The sequence below is a fragment of the Siphateles boraxobius genome, unplaced genomic scaffold, assembly GCF_051911475.1.
Source record: "Siphateles boraxobius isolate OS27281-9 unplaced genomic scaffold, OSU_SipBor_1 77, whole genome shotgun sequence".
In the NCBI taxonomy this organism is placed as follows: domain Eukaryota; kingdom Metazoa; phylum Chordata; class Actinopteri; order Cypriniformes; family Leuciscidae; genus Siphateles; species Siphateles boraxobius.
Genome location: NW_027509205.1, coordinates 1,125,894 through 1,141,333, shown reverse-complemented (window position 1 = coordinate 1,141,333; position 15,440 = coordinate 1,125,894). Strand labels below are relative to the sequence as shown.

General features: G+C 38.0%; 7 non-coding genes across 7 annotated transcripts; 5 read left to right on the top strand and 2 right to left on the bottom strand.

Annotated features, from left to right (window-relative positions):
* The first annotated feature begins 6,394 nt into the window (after nucleotides 1–6,394).
* trnae-uuc (transfer RNA glutamic acid (anticodon UUC)) lies at nucleotides 6,395–6,466 on the top strand. Its single transcript has one exon. It is a non-coding gene; the product is annotated as a tRNA-Glu (tRNA).
* A 119-nt stretch (nucleotides 6,467–6,585) lies between these two features.
* On the top strand, nucleotides 6,586–6,672 carry trnay-gua (transfer RNA tyrosine (anticodon GUA)). Its single transcript is given in 2 exon segments — nucleotides 6,586–6,622; nucleotides 6,637–6,672. It is a non-coding gene; the product is annotated as a tRNA-Tyr (tRNA).
* A 114-nt stretch (nucleotides 6,673–6,786) lies between these two features.
* trnae-cuc (transfer RNA glutamic acid (anticodon CUC)) lies at nucleotides 6,787–6,858 on the bottom strand. The gene has a single exon. It is a non-coding gene; the product is annotated as a tRNA-Glu (tRNA).
* Nucleotides 6,859–10,152: 3,294 nt separating this feature from the next.
* On the top strand, nucleotides 10,153–10,224 carry trnae-uuc (transfer RNA glutamic acid (anticodon UUC)). Its single transcript has one exon. It is a non-coding gene; the product is annotated as a tRNA-Glu (tRNA).
* A 119-nt stretch (nucleotides 10,225–10,343) lies between these two features.
* Nucleotides 10,344–10,430, top strand: trnay-gua (transfer RNA tyrosine (anticodon GUA)). Its single transcript is given in 2 exon segments — nucleotides 10,344–10,380; nucleotides 10,395–10,430. It is a non-coding gene; the product is annotated as a tRNA-Tyr (tRNA).
* Nucleotides 10,431–10,544: 114 nt separating this feature from the next.
* On the bottom strand, nucleotides 10,545–10,616 carry trnae-cuc (transfer RNA glutamic acid (anticodon CUC)). Its single transcript has one exon. It is a non-coding gene; the product is annotated as a tRNA-Glu (tRNA).
* A 2,820-nt stretch (nucleotides 10,617–13,436) lies between these two features.
* Nucleotides 13,437–13,509, top strand: trnar-acg (transfer RNA arginine (anticodon ACG)). The gene has a single exon. It is a non-coding gene; the product is annotated as a tRNA-Arg (tRNA).
* Nucleotides 13,510–15,440: the final 1,931 nt, after the last annotated feature.

Genomic DNA, 15,440 nt, shown 5'->3' with positions numbered 1-15,440 from the left:
AGAGCTCCCTCTGTTGAGCCTGATGAAATTGAATTCAGTAAACAATCCCTTCGGATCATTCCCATGTTCTTAAAGGGGACGGTCACACACTAGAAGTAAAAGGGTCTGCTCCAGGCATAAGGAAGATCCCATATGGTCTAGCGGTCAGGATTCCTGGTTTTCACCTGCATCTCGAAGGTTTTTAAAGCAGTTTTTTGCAGACGTCTGTGGCCCTGGATCCCAGTTCTTCCACTGAGAAACTGTCACAGGCTCTGTAGTAATATCCTAACAACACCACAACTTAACATGTATTTTATTTTATTTCCTTTATTTTTCCAGGAAGGTCCCATTGAGATTAAAAGAAATCCCTTCCTCCAGGGAGTCCTGGCCAAGATGGCCACACTACAAATCACACACAAACACATATAAAACATTCCAGAAAGTCAGGGCACAACATTCATCATAAATCAAGTAAAACAACAGCATGATTCAATCATTGTATGCTGCAGTAAAAATTTTTAATACATTCAAAGGAGGAATTGTTTCAGGAGGGACAGTAGCTTCAAATTCATTCCACAGCCATGGAGCATAGTAGGAGAAAGATGATTTACCATGCTCTGAATGTACCCTAGGTACTACTAATTTAATCCCATTAGATGATCTAGTGCTATAGTTCTTTCTACATAAACATAGAAGACTAGTAATGTAATTTGGAAGTCTACCCATCAATGTCTTTACAATAAATTCTAACATATGGGATTTCCTTCTTTGATATAAAGAGGACCAACCCAAATAGTTGTGCAGCAAACAATGATGAGTACGTGAACAAGAATTTGTTATAAAACGCAGTGCAGCATGATAAACGCCATCCAGCCTTTTCAATAAATATGCAGACGCATGCATGTAAACAACATCACCATAGTCTAAAATAGGTAAAATAGTACTCTGTATTATTCTCTTTCTAGCTATAAAGGAAAAACATTTTTTTTCCCGAAAAAGAAAACCCAGTCTTGGTTTAAGCCTTTTCACCAAGTAATTAATGTGAACATCAAAGGCTAACTTCTCATCGAGCCATATTCCTAAATATTTATAAGTTGGTACTCTTTCTATATGTAAACCCTCAATAGTCAGAATAGGCATAACAGTAGACATAGAACGGCTACGTGTAAAAAGAATATACTTCGTTTTATTTACATTTAAAACTAATTTTAGTTTCAACAAAGTAAGCTGAAAAGTATAAAAAGAATCCTTAAGAATTTCAATAGCCTGAGACACAGAGGATGCAGTGGAGTAAATAATTGTATCGTCAGCATAAAAATGTAGCTTTGCGGATTGTATTCTCTGCCCCAATTCATTAATAAAAATAGAAAAAAGAAATGGTGCCAATAAAGAACCTTGCGGGACACCCTTCCTGACTATTACCATGGATGAGGTGTAATTATCTACAGCAACACATTGAGTTCTATCCGATAAATAATTTTTAAACCAACTCACAGCCGAATTATCGAGGCCAACACTTTTAAGCCTCCGTAACAGTAAAACATGATCCACTAAGTCAAACGCTTTTGTCAAATAAAAAAATAAGGCAGCACAATGTTGTCTATTATCGAGAGCAGTAATTAAATCATGTAGTAGCTGTTATCGTACTATGGCCCGCTCTAAATCCTGACTGAAATGCGTTGTAAATATCATGACTAAGTAGATATTCTTTCATTTGATCATTTATAATAGATTCAAAAACTTTTGCTAAAACCGGTCATTTAGAAATCGGACGATAATTATTCAAATCGGAAGGATCGCCTCCTTTTAATAAAGGCATAACCATAGCCGATTTCCAAGATGGTGGAATTACATTAGTGGATAGACTCAAATTAAAAATCGATGCAATAGGTTCGGCAATAATATCTGCTGACAATTTTTAAAAAATTGGTTCAATTTGGTCAGACCCACCTGATTTCTTACAGTCTAAATTTCGGAGTAGTTTACGAACTTGGGACGGCAATACAGGGGCAAAAGAAAATAAATCTGATTCACTATTAGTCAACTCATCAGTTCTCTGTTCATCAAGGACCAAGGAATTGTCTGTTATCAAACCAGCTGAAATAAAATTACTATTAAACGTATTAACAATATCAGCCTTGTCTGTAATCAATCTTTGATTCAATTTTAAAACTTTTGGAAGATTAGTGGATGTATTTGATCCTATAAAAGATTTCGTTAATTTCCAAAATTTAGAAGGACAATTCATGTTATCATTAATCAGGTTTAAATAATACTGACTCTTCGAACTTTATATTAATTTTGTACACTTATTTCGTAATAATCTATATTGAGACCAGTCCTCCTCACCATTTGTTTTCTTTGCTTTAGACCAAGCCACGTTTCTTTGCTTAATAAGATTAGAGACGGATTGATTGAACCAAATATTATTTCTACCTCTCACCCGAAATCTACGTAAAGGAGCATGTTTATCACAAATTTCTAGAAAGATAGATTTGAAATAATCCCAAGCATCAACCACATCAGGTATAATTGAAACCAACTGTAAATCACTATTATATAGATCATGCAAAAAAGCCTGTACATTAAAATTTTTAAATTGACGTTTAAGATTTGAATTGAGAATTGAGATCCCCAACATGTGAGGCCTCCATCTTGAAGGTTTTTGTAGCAGGCCCCTCATCTGACCCCTTCCTGATGTTGGGTCCAGGTCTGTTAATAGCATGAGAAAAAGTAGATGTCATCACAGGCCTCTGCCCAGTCGAAAACCAACAGGTGGCGTGTAAGCTCACGGACACCTGATCAGGGGGCCAGTGGTGCAATGGATAAAGCGTCTGACTACGGATCAGAAGATTCTAGGTTCGACTCCTGGCTGGCTCGCTCTGCCTCGTTTACTATGCTGTCAGCCCTTAGCCGTTTTATTAACCCATAGTTTTTGTTATTATTATTATTGGATTGATTGAGAAATATTAAAAATTGACAGTCCAACAATAGGCTGCTTTGTCAGTAGGATAACGGTTACCATACAATACTATGCGTCTTTTAAAATGCATTGCATGAGTACTGTCACAAGGACATTGCTTTACGACCAGTTTGTACTGTCTATTATACCATCGCAAGAATGGGAGGAAACTGAGCCCCTCATGAGGCAAATGAGAGCTCCCTCTGTTGAGCCTGATGAAATTGAATTCAGTAAACAATCCCTTCGGATCATTCCCATGTTCTTAAAGGGGACGGTCACACACTAGAAGTAAAAGGGTCTGCTCCAGGCATAAGGAAGATCCCATATGGTCTAGCGGTCAGGATTCCTGGTTTTCACCTGCATCTCGAAGGTTTTTAAAGCAGTTTTTTGCAGACGTCTGTGGCCCTGGATCCCAGTTCTTCCACTGAGAAACTGTCACAGGCTCTGTAGTAATATCCTAACAACACCACAACTTAACATGTATTTTATTTTATTTCCTTTATTTTTCCAGGAAGGTCCCATTGAGATTAAAAGAAATCCCTTCCTCCAGGGAGTCCTGGCCAAGATGGCCACACTACAAATCACACACAAACACATATAAAACATTCCAGAAAGTCAGGGCACAACATTCATCATAAATCAAGTAAAACAACAGCATGATTCAATCATTGTATGCTGCAGTAAAAATTTTTAATACATTCAAAGGAGGAATTGTTTCAGGAGGGACAGTAGCTTCAAATTCATTCCACAGCCATGGAGCATAGTAGGAGAAAGATGATTTACCATGCTCTGAATGTACCCTAGGTACTACTAATTTAATCCCATTAGATGATCTAGTGCTATAGTTCTTTCTACATAAACATAGAAGACTAGTAATGTAATTTGGAAGTCTACCCATCAATGTCTTTACAATAAATTCTAACATATGGGATTTCCTTCTTTGATATAAAGAGGACCAACCCAAATAGTTGTGCAGCAAACAATGATGAGTACGTGAACAAGAATTTGTTATAAAACGCAGTGCAGCATGATAAACGCCATCCAGCCTTTTCAATAAATATGCAGACGCATGCATGTAAACAACATCACCATAGTCTAAAATAGGTAAAATAGTACTCTGTATTATTCTCTTTCTAGCTATAAAGGAAAAACATTTTTTTTCCCGAAAAAGAAAACCCAGTCTTGGTTTAAGCCTTTTCACCAAGTAATTAATGTGAACATCAAAGGCTAACTTCTCATCGAGCCATATTCCTAAATATTTATAAGTTGGTACTCTTTCTATATGTAAACCCTCAATAGTCAGAATAGGCATAACAGTAGACATAGAACGGCTACGTGTAAAAAGAATATACTTCTTTTTATTTACATTTAAAACTAATTTTAGTTTCAACAAAGTAAGCTGAAAAGTATAAAAAGAATCCTTAAGAATTTCAATAGCCTGAGACACAGAGGATGCAGTGGAGTAAATAATTGTATCGTCAGCATAAAAATGTAGCTTTGCGGATTGTATTCTCTGCCCCAATTCATTAATAAAAATAGAAAAAAGAAATGGTGCCAATAAAGAACCTTGCGGGACACCCTTCCTGACTATTACCATGGATGAGGTGTAATTATCTACAGCAACACATTGAGTTCTATCCGATAAATAATTTTTAAACCAACTCACAGCCGAATTATCGAGGCCAACACTTTTAAGCCTCCGTAACAGTAAAACATGATCCACTAAGTCAAACGCTTTTGTCAAATAAAAAAATAAGGCAGCACAATGTTGTCTATTATCGAGAGCAGTAATTAAATCATGTAGTAGCTGTTATCGTACTATGGCCCGCTCTAAATCCTGACTGAAATGCGTTGTAAATATCATGACTAAGTAGATATTCTTTCATTTGATCATTTATAATAGATTCAAAAACTTTTGCTAAAACCGGTCATTTAGAAATCGGACGATAATTATTCAAATCGGAAGGATCGCCTCCTTTTAATAAAGGCATAACCATAGCCGATTTCCAAGATGGTGGAATTACATTAGTGGATAGACTCAAATTAAAAATCGATGCAATAGGTTCGGCAATAATATCTGCTGACAATTTTTAAAAAATTGGTTCAATTTGGTCAGACCCACCTGATTTCTTACAGTCTAAATTTCGGAGTAGTTTACGAACTTGGGACGGCAATACAGGGGCAAAAGAAAATAAATCTGATTCACTATTAGTCAACTCATCAGTTCTCTGTTCATCAAGGACCAAGGAATTGTCTGTTATCAAACCAGCTGAAATAAAATTACTATTAAACGTATTAACAATATCAGCCTTGTCTGTAATCAATCTTTGATTCAATTTTAAAACTTTTGGAAGATTAGTGGATGTATTTGATCCTATAAAAGATTTCGTTAATTTCCAAAATTTAGAAGGACAATTCATGTTATCATTAATCAGGTTTAAATAATACTGACTCTTCGAACTTTATATTAATTTTGTACACTTATTTCGTAATAATCTATATTGAGACCAGTCCTCCTCACCATTTGTTTTCTTTGCTTTAGACCAAGCCACGTTTCTTTGCTTAATAAGATTAGAGACGGATTGATTGAACCAAATATTATTTCTACCTCTCACCCGAAATCTACGTAAAGGAGCATGTTTATCACAAATTTCTAGAAAGATAGATTTGAAATAATCCCAAGCATCAACCACATCAGGTATAATTGAAACCAACTGTAAATCACTATTATATAGATCATGCAAAAAAGCCTGTACATTAAAATTTTTAAATTGACGTTTAAGATTTGAATTGAGAATTGAGATCCCCAACATGTGAGGCCTCCATCTTGAAGGTTTTTGTAGCAGGCCCCTCATCTGACCCCTTCCTGATGTTGGGTCCAGGTCTGTTAATAGCATGAGAAAAAGTAGATGTCATCACAGGCCTCTGCCCAGTCGAAAACCAACAGGTGGCGTGTAAGCTCACAGACACCTGATCAGGGGGCCAGTGGTGCAATGGATAAAGGGTCTGACTACGGATCAGAAGATTCTAGGTTCGACTCCTGGCTGGCTCGCTCTGCCTCGTTTACTATGCTGTCAGCCCTTAGCCGTTTTATTAACCCATAGTTTTTGTTATTATTATTATTGGATTGATTGAGAAATATTAAAAATTGACAGTCCAACAATAGGCTGCTTTGTCAGTAGGATAACGGTTACCATACAATACTATGCGTCTTTTAAAATGCATTGCATGAGTACTGTCACAAGGACATTGCTTTACGACCAGTTTGTACTGTCTATTATACCATCGCAAGAATGGGAGGAAACTGAGCCCCTCATGAGGCAAATGAGAGCTCCCTCTGTTGAGCCTGATGAAATTGAATTCAGTAAACAATCCCTTCGGATCATTCCCATGTTCTTAAAGGGGACGGTCACACACTAGAAGTAAAAGGGTCTGCTCCAGGCATAAGGAAGATCCCATATGGTCTAGCGGTCAGGATTCCTGGTTTTCACCCAGGCGGCCCGGGTTCGACTCCCGGTATGGGAAGATCGGGTTGTCTTTGCATCACTTAATCGAAACAACCAGCATGTATGTCTGTAGCAGTTTTAGCCAGTGGCGGAGATTCAGCAACCTGATATGTTGAGGTTCTGTCCCCAATCAGTGTGCCTTCGATAGCTCAGCTGGAAGAGCGGAGGACTGTAGGTGGCAAGTTGGCAATCCTTAGGTCGCTGGTTCAACTCCGGCTCGAAGGAGTTCTTTTTCACACATAAACTTTTCCTTGGCCCTGCTTCTCGACGAGGGTGTTAGCGCTTGAGTTCGTATTTCGCCATTTTACAATCACGGCCGCCGGTGGTGGGCAAAACTCATTCCCTGACCGGGAATCGAACCCGGGCCGCGGCGGTGAGAGCGCCGAGTCCTAACCACTAGACCACCAGGGAAAGTCTGCTGACGACTTGCCCTCAAGCCTGGCTGTCGCCTTTACCCGATTTTGCAGCAAGACCACTAATACTTGTATTTTACTCCAGGAGAGGAGACGTCACCGACCCTGGCAAACTGACAAACTGTCACAGACTCTGTAGGAATATCCTAACAACACCACAACTTGCCATGAAAACAAAAACAATAAGATCGCCAACCTGCATCTCGAAGGTTTTTAAAGCAGTTTTTTGCAGACGTCTGTGGCCCTGGATCCCAGTTCTTCCACTGAGAAACTGTCACAGGCTCTGTAGTAATATCCTAACAACACCACAACTTAACATGTATTTTATTTTATTTCCTTTATTTTTCCAGAAAGGTCCCATTGAGATTAAAAGAAATCCCTTCCTCCAGGGAGTCCTGGCCAAGATGGCCACACTACAAATCACACACAAACACATATAAAACATTCCAGAAAGTCAGGGCACAACATTCATCATAAATCAAGTAAAACAACAGCATGATTCAATCATTGTATGCTGCAGTAAAAATTTTTAATACATTCAAAGGAGGAATTGTTTCAGGAGGGACAGTAGCTTCAAATTCATTCCACAGCCATGGAGCATAGTAGGAGAAAGATGATTTACCATGCTCTGAATGTACCCTAGGTACTACTAATTTAATCCCATTAGATGATCTAGTGCTATAGTTCTTTCTACATAAACATAGAAGACTAGTAATGTAATTTGGAAGTCTACCCATCAATGTCTTTACAATAAATTCTAACATATGGGATTTCCTTCTTTGATATAAAGAGGACCAACCCAAATAGTTGTGCAGCAAACAATGATGAGTACGTGAACAAGAATTTGTTATAAAACGCAGTGCAGCATGATAAACGCCATCCAGCCTTTTCAATAAATATGTAGACGCATGCATGTAAACAACATCACCATAGTCTAAAATAGGTAAAATAGTACTCTGTATTATTCTCTTTCTAGCTATAAAGGAAAAACATTTTTTTTCCCGAAAAAGAAAACCCAGTCTTGGTTTAAGCCTTTTCACCAAGTAATTAATGTGAACATCAAAGGCTAACTTCTCATCGAGCCATATTCCTACATATTTATAAGTTGGTACTCTTTCTATATGTAAACCCTCAATAGTCAGAATAGGCATAACAGTAGACATAGAACGGCTACGTGTAAAAAGAATATACTTCGTTTTATTTACATTTAAAACTAATTTTAGTTTCAACAAAGTAAGCTGAAAAGTATAAAAAGAATCCTTAAGAATTTCAATAGCCTGAGACACAGAGGATGCAGTGGAGTAAATAATTGTATCGTCAGCATAAAAATGTAGCTTTGCGGATTGTATTCTCTGCCCCAATTCATTAATAAAAATAGAAAAAAGAAATGGTGCCAATAAAGAACCTTGCGGGACACCCTTCCTGACTATTACCATGGATGAGGTGTAATTATCTACAGCAACACATTGAGTTCTATCCGATAAATAATTTTTAAACCAACTCACAGCCGAATTATCGAGGCCAACACTTTTAAGCCTCCGTAACAGTAAAACATGATCCACTAAGTCAAACGCTTTTGTCAAATAAAAAAATAAGGCAGCACAATGTTGTCTATTATCGAGAGCAGTAATTAAATCATGTAGTAGCTGTTATCGTACTATGGCCCGCTCTAAATCCTGACTGAAATGCGTTGTAAATATCATGACTAAGTAGATATTCTTTCATTTGATCATTTATAATAGATTCAAAAACTTTTGCTAAAACCGGTAATTTAGAAATCGGACGATAATTATTCAAATCGGAAGGATCGCCTCCTTTTAATAAAGTTATAACCATAGCCGATTTCCAAGATGGTGGAATTACATTAGTGGATAGACTCAAATTAAAAATCGATGCAATAGGTTCGGCAATAATATCTGCTGACAATTTTTAAAAAATTGGTTCAATTTGGTCAGACCCACCTGATTTCTTACAGTCTAAATTTCGGAGTAGTTTACGAACTTGGGACGGCAATACAGGGGCAAAAGAAAATAAATCTGATTCACTATTAGTCAACTCATCAGTTCTCTGTTCATCAAGGACCAAGGAATTGTCTGTTATCAAACCAGCTGAAATAAAATTACTATTAAACGTATTAACAATATCAGCCTTGTCTGTAATCAATCTTTGATTCAATTTTAAAACTTTTGGAAGATTAGTGGATGTATTTGATCCTATAAAAGATTTCGTTAATTTCCAAAATTTAGAAGGACAATTCATGTTATCATTAATCAGGTTTAAATAATACTGACTCTTCGAACTTTATATTAATTTTGTACACTTATTTCGTAATAATCTATATTGAGACCAGTCCTCCTCACCATTTGTTTTCTTTGCTTTAGACCAAGCCACGTTTCTTTGCTTAATAAGATTAGAGACGGATTGATTGAACCAAATATTATTTCTACCTCTCACCCGAAATCTATGTAAAGGAGCATGTTTATCACAAATTTCTAGAAAGATAGATTTGAAATAATCCCAAGCATCAACCACATCAGGTATAATTGAAACCAACTGTAAATCACTATTATATAGATCATGCAAAAAAGCCTGTACATTAAAATTTTTAAATTGACGTTTAAGATTTGAATTGAGAATTGAGATCCCCAACATGTGAGGCCTCCATCTTGAAGGTTTTTGTAGCAGGCCCCTCATCTGACCCCTTCCTGATGTTGGGTCCAGGTCTGTTAATAGCATGAGAAAAAGTAGATGTCATCACAGGCCTCTGCCCAGTCGAAAACCAACAGGTGGCGTGTAAGCTCACGGACACCTGATCAGGGGGCCAGTGGTGCAATGGATAAAGCGTCTGACTACGGATCAGAAGATTCTAGGTTCGACTCCTGGCTGGCTCGCTCTGCCTCGTTTACTATGCTGTCAGCCCTTAGCCGTTTTATTAACCCATAGTTTTTGTTATTATTATTATTGGATTGATTGAGAAATATTAAAAATGGACAGTCCAACAATAGGCTGCTTTGTCAGTAGGATAACGGTTACCATACAATACTATGCGTCTTTTAAAATGCATTGCATGAGTACTGTCACAAGGACATTGCTTTACGACCAGTTTGTACTGTCTATTATACCATCGCAAGAATGGGAGGAAACTGAGCCCCTCATGAGGCAAATGAGAGCTCCCTCTGTTGAGCCTGATGAAATTGAATTCAGTAAACAATCCCTTTGGATCATTCCCATGTTCTTAAAGGGGACGGTCACACACTAGAAGTAAAAGGGTCTGCTCCAGGCATAAGGAAGATCCCATATGGTCTAGCGGTCAGGATTCCTGGTTTTCACCCAGGCGGCCCGGGTTCGACTCCCGGTATGGGAAGATCGGGTTGTCTTTGCATCACTTAATCGAAACAACCAGCATGTATGTCTGTAGCAGTTTTAGCCAGTGGCGGAGATTCAGCAACCTGATATGTTGAGGTTCTGTCCCCAATCAGTGTGCCTTCGATAGCTCAGCTGGAAGAGCGGAGGACTGTAGGTGGCAAGTTGGCAATCCTTAGGTCGCTGGTTCAACTCCGGCTCGAAGGAGTTCTTTTTCACACATAAACTTTTCCTTGGCCCTGCTTCTCGACGAGGGTGTTAGCGCTTGAGTTCGTATTTCGCCATTTTACAATCACGGCCGCCGGTGGTGGGCAAAACTCATTCCCTGACCGGGAATCGAACCCGGGCCGCGGCGGTGAGAGCGCCGAATCCTAACCACTAGACCACCATGGAAAGTCTGCTGACGACTTGCCCTCAAGCCTGGCTGTGGCCTTTACCCGATTTTGCAGCAAGACCACTAATACTTGTATTTTACTCCAGGAGAGGAGACGTCACCGACCCTGGCAAACTGACAAACTGTCACAGACTCTGTAGGAATATCCTAACAACACCACAACTTGCCATGAAAACAAAAACAATAAGATCGCCAACCTGCATCTCGAAGGTTTTTAAAGCAGTTTTTTGCAGACGTCTGTGGCCCTGGATCCCAGTTCTTCCACTGAGAAACTGTCACAGGCTCTGTAGTAATATCCTAACAACACCACAACTTAACATGTATTTTATTTTATTTCCTTTATTTTTCCAGAAAGGTCCCATTGAGATTAAAAGAAATCCCTTCCTCCAGGGAGTCCTGGCCAAGATGGCCACACTACAAATCACACACAAACACATATAAAACATTCCAGAAAGTCAGGGCACAACATTCATCATAAATCAAGTAAAACAACAGCATGATTCAATCATTGTATGCTGCAGTAAAAATTTTTAATACATTCAAAGGAGGAATTGTTTCAGGAGGGACAGTAGCTTGAAATTCATTCCACAGCCATGGAGCATAGTAGGAGAAAGATGATTTACCATGCTCTGAATGTACCCTAGGTACTACTAATTTAATCCCATTAGATGATCTAGTGCTATAGTTCTTTCTACATAAACATAGAAGACTAGTAATGTAATTTGGAAGTCTACCCATCAATGTCTTTACAATAAATTCTAACATATGGGATTTCCTTCTTTGATATAAAGAGGACCAACCCAAATAGTTGTGCAGCAAACAATGATGAGTACGTGAACAAGAATTTGTTATAAAACGCAGTGCAGCATGATAAACGCCATCCAGCCTTTTCAATAAATATGTAGACGCATGCATGTAAACAACATCACCATAGTCTAAAATAGGTAAAATAGTACTCTGTATTATTCTCTTTCTAGCTATAAAGGAAAAACATTTTTTTTCCCGAAAAAGAAAACCCAGTCTTGGTTTAAGCCTTTTCACCAAGTAATTAATGTGAACATCAAAGGCTAACTTCTCATCGAGCCATATTCCTACATATTTATAAGTTGGTACTCTTTCTATATGTAAACCCTCAATAGTCAGAATAGGCATAACAGTAGACATAGAACGGCTACGTGTAAAAAGAATATACTTCGTTTTATTTACATTTAAAACTAATTTTAGTTTCAACAAAGTAAGCTGAAAAGTATAAAAAGAATCCTTAAGAATTTCAATAGCCTGAGACACAGAGGATGCAGTGGAGTAAATAATTGTATCGTCAGCATAAAAATGTAGCTTTGCGGATTGTATTCTCTGCCCCAATTCATTAATAAAAATAGAAAAAAGAAATGGTGCCAATAAAGAACCTTGCGGGACACCCTTCCTGACTATTACCATGGATGAGGTGTAATTATCTACAGCAACACATTGAGTTCTATCCGATAAATAATTTTTAAACCAACTCACAGCCGAATTATCGAGGCCAACACTTTTAAGCCTCCGTAACAGTAAAACATGATCCACTAAGTCAAACGCTTTTGTCAAATAAAAAAATAAGGCCGCACAATGTTGTCTATTATCGAGAGCAGTAATTAAATCATGTAGTAGCTGTTATCGTACTATGGCCCGCTCTAAATCCTGACTGAAATGCGTTGTAAATATCATGACTAAGTAGATATTCTTTCATTTGATCATTTATAATAGATTCAAAAACTTTTGCTAAAACCGGTAATTTAGAAATCGGACGATAATTATTCAAATCGGAAGGATCGCCTCCTTTTAATAAAGGCATAACCATAGCCGATTTCCAAGATGGTGGAATTACATTAGTGGATAGACTCAAATTAAAAATCGATGCAATAGGTTCGGCAATAATATCTGCTGACAATTTTTAAAAAATTGGTTCAATTTGGTCAGACCCACCTGATTTCTTACAGTCTAAATTTCGGAGTAGTTTACGAACTTGGGACGGCAATACAGGGGCAAAAGAAAATAAATCTGATTCACTATTAGTCAACTCATCAGTTCTCTGTTCATCAAGGACCAAGGAATTGTCTGTTATCAAACCAGCTGAAATAAAATTACTATTAAACGTATTAACAATATCAGCCTTGTCTGTAATCAATCTTTGATTCAATTTTAAAACTTTTGGAAGATTAGTGGATGTATTTGATCCTATAAAAGATTTCGTTAATTTCCAAAATTTAGAAGGACAATTCATGTTATCATTAATCAGGTTTAAATAATACTGACTCTTCGAACTTTATATTAATTTTGTACACTTATTTCGTAATAATCTATATTGAGACCAGTCCTCCTCACCATTTGTTTTCTTTGCTTTAGACCAAGCCACGTTTCTTTGCTTAATAAGATTAGAGACGGATTGATTGAACCAAATATTATTTCTACCTCTCACCCGAAATCTACGTAAAGGAGCATGTTTATCACAAATTTCTAGAAAGATAGATTTGAAATAATCCCAAGCATCAACCACATCAGGTATAATTGAAACCAACTGTAAATCACTATTATATAGATCATGCAAAAAAGCCTGTGCATTAAAATTTTTAAATTGACGTTTAAGATTTGAATTGAGAATTGAGATCCCCAACATGTGAGGCCTCCATCTTGAAGGTTTTTGTAGCAGGCCCCTCATCTGACCCCTTCCTGATGTTGGGTCCAGGTCTGTTAATAGCATGCGAAAAAGTAGATGTCATCACAGGCCTCTGCCCAGTCGAAAACCAACAGGTGGCGTGTAAGCTCACGGACACCTGATCAGGGGGCCAGTGGTGCAATGGATAACGCGTCTGACTACGGATCAGAAGATTCTAGGTTCGACTCCTGGCTGGCTCGCTCTGCCTCGTTTACTATTGTAAAGACTCTGGGGCAGATCTAATCCGTGGGGAATTTGCATATCATAATTAATAATTGGTAATTAATAATTATTCATACATGTTTGGATTAGATCAGTCTTACATTTAATAAAACTCCCGATAAGGGATGATATGTAATTTTACCTGCATGCATGCTTGTGTATCCTTGCACTTAACCACAAGTTGATTGCAATTACCTGCACGGACCACGTTTTACAAACCAGGCAAAATTAAGTAGCTCAATTGTCAGACTAATATCTGTGGGAATCCACAATTTCATCTTACTTTATAGGATTTCAGGAAAAGCAATTCTGTGGCCACAAGAATTGGGTTTCCTGCCCTATAAACACATACTCTTTAAAGTATCTTTAATTTGTAAGCTTGTTGCTATAAGATCTTTTGGCACTTAAGGGACTTAAATGAGCAAAAAGGCAGTACATCAATCAGATGAATATAATGAATTTAATAAGGCAGAACTACTTATGTATTTACTACGGTTACATGGGATATATGTATTTACAAACATAATAAACAACAATACACGATAAGGCATCGATGAATGAGAAATGCATAGAGTGTGGACAATGGAAACACGTGTGAAAGGGGAAGGGAGAGAGAGAGAGAGAGAGAGAGAGAGAGAGAGAGCATTGGCAACATTCCCCTGACAGTCCCCTGCCTGTGACAACACAAAAACATCATCTTAATGCTTCTTAGAAGCTCTATAAAGAGATATACTTAAGTTTCTGGGTCTCTCTGTGTCGCGGCATTCCTGCGCGTGCGTGAGCGGAGTCCTTTAGGAAGCGTCACTGGGTGCTGCTTTTCGCGCGTTGAACGGAGTTTCCAAGTCTTTGGGGTAACATTACCAAAGGAAAATAGTTCGGCTAAGTTTGTTTCACTTTGTGGAAGTGAACAGAGTCGACTACGGAAAACAAAACTTTGACTAACAAAGAAAAGAAATAAAGATCTCTACGGGGAAATCACGCGGAGTTAACGTCACATCTTCGCATGGCTGGTGAAGAAGCGTGTGTGCGTCTCTCGCCACATGGTCACGTGCGCGTGTTTATCCTTCAAAACGAGCGCGCGCTCGTTTAAAGGTCCCTTGTAGATGGATTTGCTGAAGAGATATGTCACGCGGTGTTCTTTTCACTCGTCGATTGGAATTAAACACGGAGACTTATCTAAGACTGAAAAACACAAACTAAACTAGAAACAAATAAAAGAAAGGCGAAGAGCTCGCCCGGAGGCGAGACCCTACATTTTTGACAGTCAGAGTAACAGAGAGAAAAGCGGAGGGGGGAAGCGTCATTTATCACCTTGGAGAAATCCGGCCTCTTCCTGTTGACTTGGCCAATTAGAGGGTTGGAATTTCACAGGCGGGACTTTGGTTTTTATTGCTCTTTGTCTAAGAGAGAGACATTTAAAACCGACGAAATTAGGGTGTTTAAGAGCAGAATCTTCACAATTCTTATAATACTAATGCGTCACAAGTTTAGCAAAATGTAATGTCAATTAACAACTGGGGAATGAAGATTGGAGTTTATCAAGACCAAACTTGCCACAAATGGATTTGGTTAAACATTAGTTGGCCGAGTTTAAAACATTATCGCATTAGAGTTGTCGAGAAACATAGACCAAACCACAAAAAGGCAACTCATGAAATAGGGAACTCAGATACATTGTTCATACAATTCTCAAGTGGATATATAATAGCATATACTGTATATATATGAATACAGGATTCATTTCTCCTCCTTGGTTAGAATTCAGAGAGGGTGGCAGTTCAGTGAACATTCCTTTGGGTCGTAAACGCCGTTATCTAAGAACACCAGTGATGTTAGTTTTGGTCTCTTTTCACTCCAAAGATGGAAAACATAGTAAACTATATTTTTCATTAACTTCTTACATATATTT